We start from the raw sequence: 20,615 nt of genomic DNA on the forward strand, positions 1-20,615 counted from the left end.
CATTTCCTTGTCCTGCTGTTCTGACTTGCTGCAGTGTGTTTGAGCTCATTTAAATAAAGTCCTTACACAGCTTCTCTGGTGGGAGATTAGATTGTTGCTTTTGTAGTGGAGCACCTGGTTTGTATGGGTGGTTTGTCTGTAGATTTGGACTTCTAATTTGCCATTGTGGTCTCTGCTGATCAGGATGTCCAGGAAGGGTAGTGAGTTGTTTTCTTCTTCTTTAGTAAACAGGATTCCTTTAAAAATGTTGTTGATGGTTCTGTGGGTTTCTCTAATTGGTCCTTTTTTATTGTGGTGAAGGTGTCATCTGCATATATAATCCATGTTTTTGGTTGTATTTGTGGAAGTGCTATGGCTTCTAGACATTGCATGACGACCTCCGCTATAAGTCTTGAAAGCAGTATCCCTTTAATTTGTTGGTAGATTTTGCCATCAAATTGGAAGTATGTAGTTAAGCAGAGGTTTATGAGATCCATAATCCTGGGTATTTTGATCTTTGTGTATTCAGTTAAGTCATCCTTGCATTGTAGTGGAAAGTTAATGGAGTGTTGGCTTCCTCTTGTGAGATGCCCAAGTTTTTTTGTTAGTTCTTTTGCATACCCCGAAAGTAAGATCCAGTCTTATATTTTTTGGGTCACCAAAATAAGCACCAGGGCTTATTTTCAGAGTAGGTCTTATATTTTTGCAGCCGCAATGGAGTAGGGGGTGAAGCGGGGGTTGGTGGACTGGAGGATGAAGCGAGACAGTGGGAAGGTGGAGGATGAAGTGATGCACCAGTGCTGAGGCCACTAAGCAAAGCAGTGGAGTGGAGGATGGAGCAAGGTGGGGTGTGTGGAGCTCCCCCATGTGCCTAACACAGACTGACAGAGGACCCCACAGCCATGCCATCAATGTGCCAACAACTGTCTGGCCTCACAGTGGCAGGCCCAACAGCCCCATGCAGGATGACCGGCCTACTTCTTCTCCTTACTCACTGCCACAACAAAGCAGGAGACTGAGTGAAGCACCAGTGCATGGCCATTAAGTGAGGGGGTGGAGGGGGTGGAGAATGAAGCTTCTTCTCCTCCTTACTCGCTGTCACAATGAAGCAGGAGATGTACCCATGCTGTGACCACTAAGCGAAGCAGTGGAGGGGACATTATCCTTGGTTGCCTGGCCTGCAGAGCCCTGATTCTGGCAGAGTGAGGTGGCGGTTGGAGGAGCCCCTTCCCCATCTCCCCTCTTTTCCCCAAAGAATCCCTTCATTAACCTGCTTTCCAGGTTGTTCTCCACCATTGCATGCAGGGCAACAAAAGAAGCCCAACTTTGCAAGATCTTTGTTTCTCAAATCCTACAGTATTTTAAAGTACGTTAACTTGAAAGTATAAATATGATTACAGTAGATATAAACTGTGATTAAAAATTGAGTCAATGGAATAAGATAAATATATCCAAGGATAAATGATGCAAAATGAATGTTGCATCAAGATAAATAATAATTGAGAAAGATAATTAATATTGGGAAAGGGTTTAGGGCAATCCCAATTTATCAAGCAGTTTATCAGGGCTGACCAAAAATAAAGGTAAGATAAAAATCTAATAAATATTGTTGTTGTTAGTTGCGAAGTCGTGTCCGACCCATCGCGACCCCATGGACAATGTTCCTCCAGGCCTTCCTGTCCTCTACCATCTTCTGGAGTCCATTTAGGCTCATGCCTACTGCTTCAGTGACTCCATCCAGCCACCTCATTCTCTGTCATCCCATTCTTCTCTTGCCCTCAATCTTTCCCAGCATTAGGCTCCAGTGAGTCCTTCCTTCTCATTAGGTGGCCAAAGTATTTGAGTTTCAACTTCAGGATCTGGCCTTCTAAAGAGCAGTCAGGGTTGATCTCCTCTAGCACTGACCAGTTTGATCACCTTGCAGTCCAAGGGACTCGCAGGAGTCTTCTCTAGCACCATAGTTCAAAGGCCTCAATTCTTTGGCTAATAAATATATACATAAATAAATAAATTTACAATGAGGAAGACAATAATCTATTCAATTTCAACTTTATTATTTGATATCTCATAGAACATGGACTCATACATATGGAAGGGACCTTAAAGGTCTTCTAGTCCAACCTCCTGCTCAAAGGGAGACTTATACAGTTTGGGTCCAATGGTTGTCCAGTCTATTTTTGAAAACCTCCAGTGATGGAACATGCACAACTCCAGGAGGGAAACTATTTGTTTGATTAATTGTTCTGTCAAGAAATTTCTCCTTATTTCTGTATTGGATCTCTCTTTAATGTCTGTGTTCAGTTAATGTCTACATTCATTTTAATATTTATGTATTGGGGAATGATTTTTTTTCCTGAATAATATTCACTATGGACCCAGTAAGTAAGACTAGGTCTTGATTTTGTTTTTGTTTTATTGGATTTTTAAAACCTCACCTTTATTATTTTTTATAAATAATAGTTCAAGGAGGCAAACACATTTAATACTCTTTTAATAGCCAAAAGTCACACAGTTGGCTTTCACGCCTAATGTGAGATTAGAACTCACATTCTCCCAGGTTCCAATCTGGTATTGATACTAAAATGTTAGTATGATTCTCTTTGTTAAAATTAGTGTTTTAATGTTTGATTTATTTTAAAAACTATTCTGTGTGTGGTATTTTTATATAATATAATCCCAGTATTTTTTCATTGGTATGCTCTAACGCAGACATGTCAAACACAAGGCCCGGGGGCCAGATCCGGCCCACGAAGTAGTTTCATGCGGCCCGCGAAGCCATCCTGGAAACAGTGAGGGACCGGCCCCCACTGCCATGGCCCTGGCCCAGAGACCCTCCTTCTGCCAGAGACCCTCAGATCTGTCCCACTCCTGCCCAGGCCCGCATAGGCACCCTTGATGCAAATGATGTAGAGCTGGCCACGCCCACCCAGTAGGCCACACCCACTCCAGCCACACCCACCCAGTAGGCCACACCCACCCTGGCCATACCCACCCGGCCCCCTGAGGGCAACCGCAATGCTGATGTGGCCCTCAATGAAATTGAGTTTGACACCCCTGCAAACGCATTCATATACATGTACGCACGTACCCATTCAAAATACATTGTGCCTAAACTGTCAGCACTGTAAAGCTCAGTGAAGTCAGGGGGAAAATGTGAAGATACTGAAGGGGAATGGCTATGAGCAAACCCTGTTACATATTTTAAAGTTTCATAGCTAGGCATAGGATGAAGAAGTTACATCAAAAACGTCTTGGGAAGGAATTCCGGGCGAGTACTAGAGGAAGATAACATTAAGGCGTACATGTTCCAAATAAGAAGCTCATGACATTCTTGCGATGGATAACTTAATTAAACCAAATGCTCTTCTGTTAAGCTAGTGAGCTACGGTACAGCTTTTGTTAATGTTCTTTTTTTTTCACCTAAATATTTTGACTTCAGTGAATCCTTCCTAATTTATTATGTGGGTTTTGCTTCTGGTCTCTATCTTGCCCCAAATAGCAAGAAGGCGGTGAGAGAGGCCAGTATAAATGCAGGAAAAGTTGTTGGGAATTTGGTTCGTATACAGTATAAGATAAATTGTTTTAGAAATTGGGCCTTGAAGAATAAGTTGTTTCATCTGTCTGTCTATGTGTCTATCTGTTGATCTCTCTCTCTCTCTCTCTCTCTCTCTCTGTCTCTCTCTGTCTCTATCATCTATCTGTCTGTCTGTCTGTCTGTCTGTCTATGTCTGTCTATCCATCCTCTCTGTTTCACAGAGATTAAAAAGTTCATATCTTTTTATATAGCCATTCATCAAGGAACAAAATGCTATTTTATGAAATACTGTTAATACTAACAGACACAGTTCTTTCTCATTAAATGACTGTTGCTCTTACTGCTAGCAATGCCTTTTTCTTTTATTGATGGATTGTAATTATATCCCACTCAAGACCAGCCTCAGGTCAATGGAATGGGTAGCAATAGTTTAAGAAATCAATAGCAATTGAACAGGCTTTGAAGTAGTTCTTGGTTCAGAAATGGTAGCTTTCCCTTTAAATGTGTTGCATGGCTCTAAAGCTTTCAGGTAATGCCTAAATTGTTACTGTATTATTATTATTATTTTAAAAAATAATTCTTGTTAAAGATTTTTAACAGAATCAAAACCTGTAAGTTTTGAATTGAGGAAGAATAAAGAAAAATAATAAGAAATTTTAAAAAAACAAAAAAATCAGGGACAATAGGGGAGAGGAGGGAAAAGAAGAGAAGGCCAGGGAAGGGGAGACCAGGACAGGAAAGAGGAGAGGATTGGGGTGGGGAAGTGATGGCAAGAAAGGAAAGGAAAGGAAAGGAAAGGAAAGGAAAGGAAAGGAAAGGAAAGGAAAGGAAAGGAAAGGAAAGGAAAGGAAAGGAAAGGAAAGGAAAGGAAAGGAAAGGAAAGGAAAGGAAAGGAAAGGAAAGGAAAGGCTCTGAAGAAGTGGCTTTTGATCTTGACAAGAGTTAAAGGTACTGTTATATCTTCGGTTCTTTAGGCATTAAGCGAGACAAAATGTTGAAACAGCAAACAAGCTTATTAATTCAGAACAGAAGCAAACTAATGGCTGCTGCTGAGCTATTTATGCAGTTGGCCTCTAGGCAGCGACCAATAGGTTTAAAGTAACAGTTTCCCGCCCCAAACCTAATTCTCAGCCTGGAGACAACAAGTCTGGCTCAGTAACAGCAACCGTTACATAACATAGAAAAAGTAGGTCAGACATTAAGCAAGTGATTTTAAACAGAAATGGCCAATACATTACAGGTACATTTATATTTTATCCTCTCTAAGATTACATAGGGTAGGTCCTAAATTATTCAAGGACATACTTGGACCATGTAGGCCTAAATGTCATATGTTTCAGAGTTTCTGTATGATAGGGAGATATTTATTTATTTATTTATTTATTTATTTATTTATTTATTTATTTATTTATTTATTTATTTATTAAATTTTTATACTGCCCTTCTCCCGAAGGACTCAGGGCAGTGTACAGGGCAATAAATATCAAAATGTAAATACAAAAGTTAAAAAAGAGTTAAAAGGAATTAAATAATTATGCCCAATATAATACAATAATAAAAGTGCGTTAAAACTAAATCCAACCCCAAACCCATCAGACCAGGCCAGATTGTTCAAATAAATAAGTTTTTAAATCGCGCCGGAAGGAACGAAGTTCGGGGGCCATCCGGAGCATAACCGGCAAGCGGTTTCACAGGTCTGGCGCGCCCACAGAGAACGCTCTCCCCCTGGGGGCCACCAATCGACATTCTCTGATCGGAGGCACCCTGAGGAGGCCCTCTCTGTGGGAGCGCACTGGACGGAGGGAAGTTGACGCTGGCAGCAGGTGCTGCCGTAGGTAATCCGGACCCATGCCATGTAGGGTTTCGTAGGTCATAACCAGCATGATATGGGGAAAAAAAAGGATTTACACAACCTACTGTTGGAGAGCAATGCAAATTATATTCCTACAACATTATTTCTTCTAGTAAAATCTATAGTGACATCTTCAATGGACAATGGGAATGTTATACCTATTTTCAATGAGCATTCCATTTATTTAGACTACTATCCTTTGCTATGAAGTGAAACTTAAAAAAAAGGTTATAATAAATTTTCTACTACAAGTGTAACATGGACATACAGTCCATTAATCTGAGATACTATTTCAGACAATAATGAGAGGGTTGTCAAATAATAAAAGCATTTTGTGCATAAGCTCCCCCCTTTTGTAAATATATTATGATGTTGAACACAGGCATGAAGGGGGCAGAACTGGAATTGTAACAAGCTCCTCAAACAACTAAAAAAAAAAACCCCAGTGAAATAGAACTGCGACTTATTAGCAAACAACAAAAAGCAGCACTCTAGAAAAGTAGCTCAGGGAAAAAAAATAGCAATATAAATACATTTCGTTAGTTTTCACACATCATACTCTGCATGTAAAGGAACTGTTATAACCATTATGCTTATAAGCAAGACCCACTGTCATATAATCTGCAATAGATGGCAAAGTAAAAGCAAAATAAAATGCTGTGAGAAACAGCCTGTCACTGCATAGAAAGCAATCACAGTATGGGCTGGTTCATAGGAGAGTAAAACACAGCAGGCATATCAGACAGCTGCAGTTGAGTCAACAGAATCTGGCAAACAACAGTTTGACAATGGAAAAGAAAAATACACCTATTAGTCACATTTATATTGGGCGGTGAGTAAGTCTAAGTGATTCCTGACCTCCCAAATTGGTTGCTGGCCTGTACTAGCAAGAGGGCAACCTGGCCATATGGTGAAACCCCCCCCCCCATGAGAGTACATAATGGGGATACTCTTGTGCTTACTTCATCATTTGCATGTCATCATTTTGGCATCATCATAGTTTGAGCAACACTGTTGGATTCATTGAACAAGACATTGAATTTTGTAGCGTTCATTTGCTCTGTGTTAGTGGTTGACCACATCCAAACCAAAGAAGACACTAGTTTGAATTTATCTATAGCTTGATGCCCTACAACCATTCATTATGGAAAGAATCAAGGAGCCTTAAAAGCTGCAAAAATACTTCTATTTTGGCTGCCATGGCAACGAGTCTTTGTATTAAAGCATAGAGTCATTTGGTTTGGTTTCCTAAGGCTAATTAATTTTACTAATTATTGTGTGATACCACACACTGTATACTTTGGTGACTTAGTGAAGTCAACAGTGGAGAATTCCTTGTTATTCTCCTATAGCTTTCTGATCCTACTGTGTAGTAATATTAAAATCACTATTAGCAATTCATAAGGTATGTAAAAAGCAAATACTATTGAATAAGATGCTGGAGATGGAGTCCAAAATATCTTAATTCACAAATTTAAATCTTTATTGCATTTTCTACTGGTTATCATTATTATAAAAGGTTATAAAAAGATTGCTAGTGAACCTTAAAAGAATGTAACTTTTAATTGGCCAGATGTATGAAAGATTTCTGAAAAACCAGGAACATCCATGCTAATACATACATAAGTGGATGTGAAATTCTAACACAGAAAAATCAGTCTATAATTCTGCCATCTGCATAATAATGTATTATGCTACATCCCAAGATAGTAAATATAAATATAGATATAGATTACATTACTTACACTGCAGAAATTATTTTGAATTTGATGTGGGCTTAATTAACAAGAACAACCACTGGTAGTGAAAAATAAATAAAGAACAACTCATTATGTATCAAAAACACATCTTGCTAGCAAAACTAACTGCAGTAAATAAATAAGATGTTTTCCATCAGCTAAGACAAAGACACAGGGGAAGGAGGAAAGGGGATTTTAAAAAAAAACACACAACTGTTGTGACAAATTATCAGCCAAAGCACAGATGGCCTTTGCTTTGGTGACTGCAGAGAATGAAAAATTAATGATATCTCAGTGGTCTATTAGAAGAAATTGCTTACTCAACAGGGTAGAATTTGAGTATGTGTGTGCTTATAATGCTAAATACAATGAAATTCACTTAAGTAGTATTTGATTATAAATACACAGAGGCCATTTTCACATGTGTAGACTTTATCCAGCATTCAGGAGTAGAGCTGGATTATACAATAATGTGTGTAGTTGCAATTACACAAAGTTGCCATATATTAATTTGTTTTGTTTAGTTATGTAACCAAAAATTGCCACAAGAATGTTACTCTAGAACCTAGAAGTCCAAATCTTTAAGTTCTTTTTTATTCATTTCTTATTGTGGCTAAATACAGAAGAATGCATGAGAGACACAGGAGTTGCTATTGCTTATTTGCTCAATAAGTCTTGGGCTGTTGCATGCTGGAGATAAACTACCTGGTCCTAATCTTAGTGACCTGACTCAAAAAAACAATGTCTGAAGAAGGTTCTCACTTTTTATGGAATAAGTGAATGATCAAGGTTGGGATCAAGACTCAAATGCATAATCTGTTTATACTTCAAAGACAACTGAAATCACTTCCTTTTCATTCTTTTCTCTACTAGATCAAATATTTGCCCATTGAGAGCCACACCACTTATAAGAATGTAAGGGTGACTAGTTAACAGGATAACTTATAAATTCTGAAAAATTCTACACGTAGTGTTCCCTGTGTGCTTTCAGAACTCTAGGAAAAACACCAAGAAACAGAACTGGCATTTACAAAGTAGCTAATTATCTCAATGACTGATTTCTTCCCAAGTCTGTAAACTCTGATTCATGTGAAATGTAAACTGGTTTATACTGGATAGGCAAACATCTTTGGCCTTTCACTTCTTTTAATTTATATTGTGAGAATTAGCTTTTATGGGGAGCATATTTTTTGGAGAGTATTTCAGTTTATTTTTTGGAAAATACAGAATTATCTTATTTTTTTAAAAAGACAACCATATGATAAATCTGGTCGTGCCTTGGAAAAAGGTTGCCACATTTATTAAGTTATTTATATGTCATGCTAGGATATATCTATGTTTATTTAAAAGTTAATTTAGCTAATAGATAATGGCTCACTGACATGCCATAAAGATAAGTCATCATTTGTTTGTATAAAACAGTATTAATAGATGCCGTGTCTTCCAGTTTTCTGAAATAAGCATAGTTCATTTCCTGATAAGACATTTTTCCATTACAACTTACATGAAAACTCTTTAAGACAATGTTTCCCATATCTTTCCTATTTCTCTTTATAGTATCCTAAAAATGCCATCAAAATGCCATCAAAGCCAGTTTAACATTATGATTAAGGCACCAGCCTAAGAACTGGGAGTCTACAAGTTTTAGTTCCAACTTAGGCAACAAAACAGCTGAGTCACCTTGGCTCAATCTCTCTCTCTCTCTCTCAGCCCTAGGAAGAGGACAATGACAAAGCAATTCCAAAATTTTGCCAAGAAAAATGCAGAGCCTTGTCCAGACTGTTGGCTGGAGTTAACACTGAGTTAAGCGACTCTCATCCCACCCCCCCAAAAAAGAAAAGCTATGCATTCCACTGATGCAAAGTAGATTTACAATACTAATATGCTATGAAATAGAATTGCTTGGGTTTGAATGATGGACTCAATTAGAGTGATATGCTACTACAACTTGGTGACTCCTTGGCTAGTGATAGCTCCTACACCACAAACATGTGGAATTTCTGTTTAACGCCACATTAAAAGAAAACCAATGTCAATTATTGTCAATTAGTGTCAATTATTAAATATATTGGGGTTGTGTTGGTACAAGTGATGTCTATTTTTAATTTGTCTATCTAAGTAATTCATTTGCACTGAGAGCAACAAAAACAGAATATTTGTAAAGGTTGATAACTTAAGATCTACCCAAAATGATTATGCTAATCAGAGATAAATGTTGCAGTTGTACCAATAAATGTGTAAGGACAAGCTCTGCCAGGTCCATTGCTGCCGCCACACTGTGCACTAGCAGATGATCAGTGCACTGGGTGATGGGGCTGAACAGTTCTCAACATTTAACACCAGACTCTCACAAACCAGTACAAACTAACTCCATCATATTATTGAGCTACAGAAGAGCAGTGTAATATAAACAAAGTTTGCTGCCTGTACCACATTCTCCTTCCTTCCTTCCTTCCTTCCTTCCTTCCTTCCTTCCTTCCTTCCTTCCTTCCTTCCTTCCTTCCTTCGTTCCTCCCTCCCTCTTTCTTTCTTTCTTTCTTTCTTTCTTTCTTTCTTTCTTTCTTTCTTTCTTTCTTTCTTTCTTTCTTTCTTTCTTATTCCTTGTAGAAAACTTGGTGGAATTATTGAAAATAATTCAACTCCTGGCATTAATTAGATTTGGCATTTTCTTTTTGCAGAACTTGAAGGAACAGTTTGTGTGACAATTGCCTTCCTAAAGGCTGAAGGGTTGAAAGGATATTAATGTTGTTTTTAAGCATTAGTGTGTCCCACTCTGCCCAAAAGTACAGTTAATCATGCTAAGTGCTATATAGTATTTTCTATAAATCATAATTCCAATCTTTTCCCTAAAAAAGCACAGAGTTTGGAATTCACATCATCCATTAGAGTTAAACGGCGATATTGCTGTTTTTGGAACTTGATATTACCGTTTGTGTTTTCCATTCAGAGTTATCTATTGATAATAAAGTGTTACTGACCTGTGCTCTAAATATATTTAAAATTCATATAAGCAGTAATCCAATGCATATTTTCTTATGAAGAATTCCCATCAATCCAATGGAATTTACTTCTGAGTAAATGAATGCACAAATGTACTGCAAAGGTATCATAAGCAACAACCTGCAAGTTCCATTAGTAAAATTTACTGAATATACATTAGTATGGTTTTACTCTTTAGGCTAAAGTTTTAAAATCACTTGTATTTTCTATGCTCTGATGGAATTAATGGGTAATCATGCTTGAACTGATCCTTTAACTGATTTGAAGCTGAAGTAATTTCTTTTTAAATTCTTTTTTGTTTTATTTTGTTTTATTTTGCTAGTATATTTTTGATAGGAAACCATTTAGCCACTACTACCATGCAATAATTTCAGTTCAGGCTTCCATGCAAGGTAGGGCACAGTTTAGTTTTAAAATTCTTGAAGACAATCTGCTTATAATAGGTACTTAGGTGCCACCTGCTGTCCAGGTAAAACTTTCGAAGGTGGGATAGATAACTGAGTCAAAAGACACATTAGCCATTTATCATCATAACATACATTTAACAGTTAAGATTGTATTAGTTGTACTGCTGACAAATTACCTCCCACAGTGTTCTAGCTTTGCTGCTAACCATGCTTAGATATCTGCCATCTATGTTTTATCAGATTATAGATTGCTGTAATTGTATTGCTTGAAAAAGTGTTGGTAACAGAAAATCTTTACTCATGTAGCAGTTTCCAGTTTCAAACTGAGAATTTCTGTGTTGTGCACCTATACAAGTGTGCCTAGTTTTCATTCTGAAAGTTGTCAGAAATTAAATAAAGCAAATTACCTCTAAAATCTCTGCACAGAATGTAACAGAATGTCTCAAAGTTATGTATAATTTCAAGCCTCCTCAGTGTTTGATACTGATGTACATTCCCCTTCATTTAAAAATGCATGTTTACAGTTTGAAATGCATTATATGCTTCAAATCATGTTGGTTATTCTAACCATACAACAAATCTCAAGCTTAGCAAGTTAATAAATAAGGTAAAATAAGAAAGGCAAAATAAAACAGTCCTAATGAATTAAAGAATAGATGGACGATGGTAAAAAGTTGAAGTTGAAAATCAGTATTAATTGGTTGTAGTAAAGTAAAAATGTCTCCTGGTTTTCTATGCACAGTTTTCCTTTTATAAGATTGGAACTGTTCTAGGATTTTAACCTAAGAATTAAATAATTTTTGAAGACTTTAGATTTTCAAAATTCCTTGAAAGTAATTGTAATATATTGGGCCTTGTTTAACTTGAGTGTACCACATGGGTTTGAATGCTGGAAGATTGCTTAAGCAAGGAGCTGGCTAACGGTCGCCAGCTCCTCAGACAGTCCATCTCCAGGACTGCCATTGGTTGGCTCTAGGGCATCAATAGGTTGCTTTAAACCTATTGGCCGCCACCTAGAGGCCAGAGTATAACTAGCTACCTTACAGCCCTGTTTCTCAGTTCATTTCCTGCATTTTAATAAAAGCATGTTCCTGCCTGAACTCACTCGCCTCGTCACTTGCTTCAAGAAAAGAACCCAGTACACAACAGTAATGATGGTTCTTTTGGAGGGGGAGAGTGATACAGAGCTAGATGGTGGGTTTGTCATGCGACTGATTTCTAACTGTGTGTGTGTGTGTGTGTGTGTGTGTCCCTCATAAGAAGGAATGTGGCTGTCATTGCCTAGTTGTAGACATTTTGGCTCACCCTGAAAATGTATCTGTGTATCATTTCTGAATAAAGATATCAAATAGTTTACTGTCCATGTGCATAAAAATTGGATTTTTTTTACTGTAATTTTGATTTCTCTATGTTGTGATATAGCAGAAATGTTTCCAAAGTTACTCTAATATATTCAGATGCCAAATTTTCTCTTTCAGCAAGATTTCATTTCAAGTATGATGCAGGATCTTAAATATTCACAATGTACAATGCAGAGAGGCTGTGACTGAAACTGAACTTGGTGCAGAGGTAAGGGACTCACATCCAGAACGATTGAAAGACAAAATGGGAGGATTGAAGCTTAATCTGAACATAACCTGATCAGGTTAACAGAAATTACTCTATAGTATTTATCTTGTAAAATAGTAAAAATATCCAGCCAACATTTGTTTGAATTTATTGCAGGAAACATTCGAAACATTGCCCAGATTATTCTTAGCTAGATTGTCTGCAGAATGTATGAGTATCATTGTGTCAAAAAAAAGTTGAGATGGCAGCTGCAATGCATGTAAAAATGGGGCAAAGCTTTTACGGGATGGATGCCTTCTTGACTTTTCACCTTTACCTGTGGTTGCCCCTGTTCTGAGTCTTCCCTGAAATGAAACATATCGGTAGTCCTCACTGACCAACTGTTAGTGACTGTTCAGAGTTACAACTGGTTCTTAAACCGGCAACCATCACAGCATTCCACAGTCATGTGATTAAGGAGCCTTGGTGGAGCAGTGGGCTAATGCCTCCTTAAGTAACACCAGCTGCCTGCAATTAGTGCAGGTTCGCATCCCACCAGGCTCAAGGTTGACTCAGCCTTCCATCCTTCGGAGGTAGGTAAAATGAGGACCCAGATTGTTGGGGGCAATAAGCTGACTTTGTAATAATGCCGCTTTGGGGGGCAGGGGGCGAAAGCCCTAATAAGCAGGCATATACATAGAATGAAGGCTATTGCTAAGCACATTGGTTTGTGCTTAAATGGTAAGCCGCCCTGAGTATTCGGAGAAGGGTGGGATATAAATGGGATTAAAATAAAAATTAAAAAAAATGTCATTTGAGACCTTCATAGCCAGCTGCTGACAAGCAAAGACAATGGGGAAGCCAGCACAGTCCAATTGTGCTCATGTGACAGCATGTTTAACAACTGCAGATAATTCACCTAACAACAGGTTGACCAGTCCAAATTACAATCAATAATTGAAGATTATTTATATTTTAATCCAATTACTGTATTTAATATAAGCACAGTTGGAAAAAGAGCAGTAATGCTTACCAGGAATAATTTGCAAATATAATTGTATCAAATAAATTTTGGTAATAAATATTAATGGCCATCATATGATAAATTAAATATATTTGTATTCACTTATTTAAACCATTAAATATAATCCTGTTAGATTTATAGAGTAGGAAGCCATTAAATCAACTGTAGATATTTTGCCACCTACAGTATTCCTTTAAACTTCTTTTTTATTCATTTTATTTATTTATCTAAGATTTATTAGCTGCCTTCTAGCTAACTGTTATCAGGGCAATGTTTAACAAAAGCAGCTTAAGTAGTGTATCTATTAATTAAAATATAACTAGAAATTAATAGAAATTAAAAACAGCAGTCAATGAAGATGCAGAGATTATGCATTATATATCACCCCACAGTACAAAAAATTAAAATTCCTGATACAGATATCTGACAGATGTCTTAGAATCTATTTCTTTTATATAATACTATACACTGATTTGCAGAATAGCCACTTCCTTTTTCTGTTACTTCCCTACTGTCCCCAAGCTCTTAAAATCCACCCTAGAGAGTTCCCTAGGTCTTTTCCTCTTATTTCCTACTTGATTAGAGATGCAGTACTTTCCACAGGGATCAAAATACAGCACTTTAGCTAGAAATGTTGCTGTTAATGCAGAGGTTTTTTAAAAAAAACCTTTCACTGACTGATTCATTTATGATAAAGAGCACCTGGTCCTGAATGTTCATAATAGGGTCAATGGTCTTTCAAAAAGCAATGATGATTGTTTAATTTTTTCTGGGCTTGAAAAATAAAATAAAATAAAAAGTTTATTGAATTCTGCTAAGCAACAAAAGCCGATTCAAAGTTACTAAGAATACAAAAATGTTATATCTAACTATAAAGGGCCAGGAGAACTAACACAGAGAGACACAGACACAAACACACACATACACACTGTAATGTATTGGGATTTTACTTGAACTGTTTTCATGTGTCTTTTGAATGCTGCTTAAGGTTGCTCAATTGAGGTGTCTGTGTAACAGTCACTGACTAGCCAGACATGCAGTCTCCAAGAAGATCATTGGATGATTTGGGGCGGGAATGGGTTCCTTCAAACCTACTGGCCACCGCCTAGTGGCCAACTGTATAAGTAGCTGCACAGAAGCCTCTGATTCAGTTCTGTTCCTGTTTGCCTCAATAAAGCAAAGTTCCTGTTTGCAACAGCTTTTCTCTTTTACTGCCTCTGAAAAACTCACTACACAAACTGGCGACAAAGGTGGGATCCTGCTTCTTTGGAAGAGCTGAAAGTCACTAGAGCAGGGGTCTTCAAACTCGGCCCTTTTATGACTCATGGACTTCAACTCTCAGAATTCCTCAGCCAGGTATGCCTGGCTGAGGAATTCTGGGAGTTGAAGTCCATGAGTCATAAAAGGGGCGAGTTTGAAGACCCCTACACTAGAGGGTGAGGCCAGCAAACACCTGGCAGGGAATGCATTACCCCCCCCCTCAGCCTAGCAAGCCATGCTAGCGAACACCCCACCTTGTGGATCAATCCCAGGGCCTACTGAAGAAGCAGGATGAGGCAAAGAGAGACCTGAGCTGCAAAGACTTCCTGAAGATGGCGAAAGTCGGAAAGCTTGATGAATTTGATGTTACTCACCAAGAGAGATGGTCATCCTACATCTCAAGAGTAGAAAACTACCTCCGCACCAACCAAGTCACTGAAGATGGCCTGAAGGCAGCAACACTCCTCTGTGTCTGTGGGCCTGCAACATTCGACATCACGGAGAACTTAGTCACACCAGCGCAGGTGGAGTCTGTTACTTTTGCAGACCTGAAGAAATGGCTTGGTGACCATTTCCAGCTCAAGCTGTTGGTGATCGTGTGGAGGCATGCCTTTGAACAATGAGTTCAACAACCCGGAGAGACGGCCTCAGAATTCATTGCGGTGTTGAGACAAGGTTCCCACCTGCGCCAATTTTCAGGCTTAGAAGAAAGGCTTTGAGACAGACTCATCTGTGGACTATGGAACAGAGAGCTGCAACAGAAACTTTTTGCAAAAGAGACTCTCTTGCTCCAGGAAGCCTTAAAAGAAGTCATGGTGGATGAAGCCGCCACCAGAGCCGTGAAGGCCATGCAGCCTGCCAAAAGTACTCAGCATGAGGAGGCCATCCACCATGAGGATGCCGAACTTCCAGAAGACATTGACTCCAACCACAAAGTTGACAAGTTCCAACGGCACCATGACAAGGAACTGCCTTGTAAGCCAGATAATCCATAGCCTATATTTGTGAATCTGACTTCTGTTTCCTAAATGAAGATGGTTGCATGTTTCCCCTCTTTCCAGAAATTCAGCCCCAGCACAGCAGAGAAGAGACAAAATCAAACACATCTTTTTACGCTGCAAACCTCATACCAATTCTCAGCTGAGACCTTACAAGGCAGTTCCCTTCCCTCAGTATTTGGGCTGTGGCGGCTGCCACCAACGAGTGAACTGCAGGTTCTGGACAGCCATGTGTCAGGCCTGAGGGAAAGCTGGCCACATTGCATCAGTCTGCAGAGGTTGCCAGAAGGACCACCAATCGGACGTTCCGATCAGGAGAGGTATCGGGGCCCCGGGGCAGCATAGTGTAGGGTTTTGCTCCAGCTGTCCAAGCGTTTGCTGCACAGGAGCTCACCATCCCCTTAAGCACAAACTACGGCTTCAAGTCAAGCTGCAAGGCATCCCTTGCAGGATGGAACTGGACACGGGTTCTGCAGTGTCCATCATTTCTCTGGAGACTTTCCAATTCGTCTGCAACTGTAGCAAGAGGTGGGCCGAGCTTAGGCCATCCAACATCATTCTGACTGACTTCCAAAACTCCTGAGTTGCCATCAAAGGCAAGGCCACCTTGGCCATCAAGTTCAAGGGATTTTTGGGGGTCCTGGATGTGATTGTGGTGGAGGGCCAGAGAATGAGCTTAATAGGGCTTGATTGGTTTGATGCTCTGGGCATCCAAGTCACCAGAATCCACCGGACACAAGCAGTGAACTTGGCGTCAATATGCGAGGAGTTTGCGGATGTTTTTGACACAAGCCTGGGACAGTACAAGGGCCCTCCGATAGCCTTTAAACTTGATCCTGTCATAATGCCTATTAGGGTCAAACCACGTAGAGTGCAATTCAGGAAAACAGCTTTAAGGCAGTAAAGTCACTACTGTCCTCCAATTCAGTGCTCACTCACTTTAAAGAGTCATTGCCTGTATGCCTTGCATGTGATGCATTCCCTTATGGGGTGAGGGCTGTTTTAAGCCATTTGGCAAGTGATGGGACTCAAGTCCCAATGGTATATTATTCAAGAACATTGCCATCAGCTGAGCGCAATTACACTCAAATTGACAAAGGGGCCTTGGCCATTGTGGCCGGGGTGAAGAAATTCCATGATTACTTGTATGGCAGGGAATTCATGGTCTACACTGACCATAAGCCACTGTTGGGATTATTTACTGCAGATAGGCAGATGCCTCAAATACTGTCGCCTAGGAAGTTAAGATGGTCCATCTTTATGTCAGCCTACAGCTACATGCTGATTCACAAACCCGGCAAAGACATGGGCCACGCAGATTGCCATTGCCACAGGTAGAGCCAGATCCGGCTCCAGCAACTCACATTTTGTCAATTCAGGATTTGCCTGAATTTCCCCTCCATGCTGGGGATGTGGCTGCAGAAACTGCTGCAGACAAGGTTTTAAGCAGAGTTTTGTCATGGATTCACACAGGGTGGCTGGAAAACAACCCTGGACCAGAGTTCCAGAGCTACTTCACACGTAGACACAAGCTTTCAGCTCACAAGGGTTTCATCTTATGGGGGATCAGGGTTAATGTCCCCAGTTCATTAAGGAACCATGTGCTTCAGTCTCTGCATGAGGGACATCCAGGCACAGTCCGGATGAAGGCATTGGCACAAAGCTACCTATGGTGGCCAAGGTTATATAAGGCTATCGAGGCCCAAGTACATGGGTGTTACACATGTCAACAGTCCAGACCAGAAATGTCACATGATCCTGTCCACAGAGGGTCATACACCGCGGTCAAGAATTTGCATTGAGTTTGCTGGGCCCTTTCAGGGACAGCTATTTTTCATAGTGGTTGACAGCCACTCTAAGTGGTTGGAAGTAATTCTTATTGCAACTATGCCTACTACTAGGACCATCCAGGTGCTTAGAAAGCTTTTTTCCACTTACAGGCTACCAGATGTCATAGTCTCCGACAACAGGGCCCAGTCTTGAGGACTAACCTCATAAGGCATGCAACATCGGCTCCCTTTCACCCCTTGACTAACAGGCAGGCCGAATGCATGGTGCGTACAACAAAGGAGTCACTCAAGCGCATAGTGACCAGAGATTGGCACCATAGGCTGGCTGATTTCTTGCTTTGCCAGCACACTACGCCTTGTACAGCAACAGGCAACAGCCCAGCAGAGCTTCGCTGGGGAAGAAAGCTCATCACAAAGCTGGACAGGTTGCATCCTGACTGGGTGGCAGCAGACACCTCTCACCCAAAGGCTCCAAAGGGGGTTGCAAGTGGGTGATGGGGTGTGGGCCTGAAACTATGGGCATGGGAAGTTGTGGGTGCTGGGTAAAATTGTCAAAATTTCAGGACCTCTTTCCTATGAGGTGGCTCTGGATGGGGGGGGACGAGTCATTTCGCCGCTATATTGATCAGCTGTGGAAGCGTTTTACAGAATGGCCACGGTGTTTTGCAGGTCCACAAATAGAGCCAGAAACTGTAAGCCAAGCAGGGCAGTTCACATGCTTTGAGGACTCCACTAGTCAGTACAATGGGGAGGTGGTCATAGATGGGCAAAGCCTGGGAGTGCAACATGGGTCCCCTGATGGGGAAAGTCAACCCAAACAAGACAGCCGTTGGGCTAACTCTGCTTCTTCCTTGGACTTTGGTCTGGGCCAACCTGGAATAGCCAGCCAAAGGGCCTTGAGTCAATCTGACTCTCGTGAACTCATGAGTCCTGGTCTATCCAGCCTGGCAGGCAAGCTGGTGAACTGGGAGTTGTCTGGATCCCCCAGGTGATCTGCAAGGTGGCGCAGACCACCACCATATTTGCAAGACTTTATTCTCAAATAATATTAAGTATGTGTGTACATTCGGGGGGGTTGTAATTATTGGGATTTTACTTGAACTGTTTTCATGTGTCTTTTGAATGCTGCTTAAGGTTGCTCAATTGAGGCGTCTGTGTACCGGTCACTGACTAGCCAGACATGCAGTCTCCAAGAAGATCATTGGATGATTTGGGGCGGGAATGGGTTCCTTTAAACCTATTGGCCACCACCTAGTGGCCAACCGTATAAGTAGCTGCGCAGAAGCCTCTGATTCAGTTCTGTTCCTGTTTGCCTCAATAAAGCAATGTTCCTGTTTGCAACATCTCGTCTCGCTTACTGCCTCCGAAGAACTCACTACACAACACACACAATATGTCCTATTTGGATAGGGCAAAATCTGATCCAGTATGTTGAACTTCACAGAAATATACTGCTCAAAAAAATAAAGGGTACACTTAAACAACACAATGTACTGTATTTAATAGTAGGATGTCTTATTTTCTGTTCCCTTTATTTTTTGGGGCAGTATAAAAATGAATCATACTTTCCCCAGCAGCTTCAAATCACGCTCTCACATTCTTTCTCTCTCCTAGGGCGGGAGAATTTTTGTTGCCGGACTAAATTCTCACCACTGGGCTGGTCAGAGAGAAAATGCAGGTGATCATTTGTGAAGATTATGACTAACCCTATTGTACCACCCAAGAGATGAAATGAAGATTTGTGAATACGTATAACTACAGGTATTTTTTCTCTGGGCAATGCTGTTCCTCTTTTTAATGTCTCCAGAGGGTGAGGAGAGTAGTAGAGGTAGAAAGAAGATTGCCCTTCCCTCAATTCACTAGATCCCTGTTCCAGTGGTGGGATTCAGCCAGTTCGTACCACTTTGGCAGAACCGGTAGGTAATTTTTTGTTGCCCAGGTCCAGAATGGACTTCCGGAAGTGGCATCCACACACAGAACCTGCTGTTCACACATTTGAATTCCACCACTGCCCTGTCCTCTAAAGGTTGAATTCAGAGATGAAGATGGGAGTTTTCAGTGGCCATGCTGAGTGGTTCAATTTCTGTGCTAGAGCGAAGGTAAAAGGGGAAGAATTTGTTGTTTCCTACTAGAATATGTATTTTAACCAACAATGTTTTCTACAGAATTAAAGTATAGAAGGTTGTGGAGAGCATGCACCTGTAAGGCAAGGAGTATTAAACATGAACAACCATGGTAACATGGCCTAGCTGGCAAGAAAACAGGAGAAACACTTCAAAATGTCCTGAGAGGGTCTGCCTTAATTAACTCAGTAATATTGAAGGTTAGAAATTCCTCTTCCAATTTCCAAGATTATTTATTTACTTATTTGATTTCCATGCCTTTTGCATAGGAGCACAAGTTGGCTAACATAGTGCTCTCTCCTCCCACATTTTCTCAGTCAAAATCCTTGTAAGGTAGATTGGCCTGGAAACAAAAAACAGCCCCCAGATTATCCCATGTAGTTTGCATAATGGCCAGGCATGCTGGTTAGGGAATTCTGAGAACTGAAAGTTGCCACGATTGAAGTAACCATGTTTTACTTATTCAGGAAACAGCCCAATTCATTTCAGACTGATTTAGATTCTTCCCTACATTTAATGCAACAAAACCTGATATTTGTTTAGAAATATGAATACACATAGACTTTAGTGAAAAATCTATAAGTTTTAGTTATTATTTTGGTCTGATAAAATCTGCAGCAACGTTACTGTAATTATTATAGTACAAAGCCGTGGTGGTGCAGTGGTTAGAATGCAGTCAGGCTAATTCAGCTCACTGCCAGGAGTTCAGTCCTCATTGGCTCAAAGTTGGCTCAGCCTTCCATCCTTCTAAGGTCAATAAAATGAGGATCCAGATTGTTGGGGGCTTTGTAAATGGCTTAGAGAGTGCTGTAAAACACTATGAAATGGTATATAAATCTAAGTGCCATTGCTATTAAGGGATAAAAATTGAGAATTTTGAACAAACATCTAAGGAACCTCTGGAATGAAGGCTTAATTCATATTGGGAGGTCTCCTTCTTTGGCCCATAGTAGCCTCCTCCCCAACCTCCCAAACAACTTGCAGTATTTCAAGATTTGTGGGGTTCACAATTCCCCTTGTAAAAATTCCCTTTCTCTAGTTGAAGAGCCATCAGGATAACCTCTATTATACAGCTTCCCTATTGTAAACCTTTATTGTATATCAGATTTCAATGTTATCAAATACTTAAATATAATTATTTGCCAGTATCAAATACAGGGTAAGAAAATGTAGATTTCTCCATGAATAAAGTACAGCTGATAACAAAAATATAAACAATAATTTCTAGGCTTGTGTCTGTTTCAGATTTGGCAGAGAAATACTGTTTTCCAGGATATGTTGAGGAAAATAATCATGAATGTTAAATGTTAGCATATTTCCAGACTTCTTTGAACCCATATCTAATGTCGAAAGATGCTTA

Source organism: Vipera ursinii (assembly GCF_947247035.1).
Source record: "Vipera ursinii genome assembly, chromosome: 6".
NCBI lineage: Eukaryota > Metazoa > Chordata > Lepidosauria > Squamata > Viperidae > Vipera > Vipera ursinii.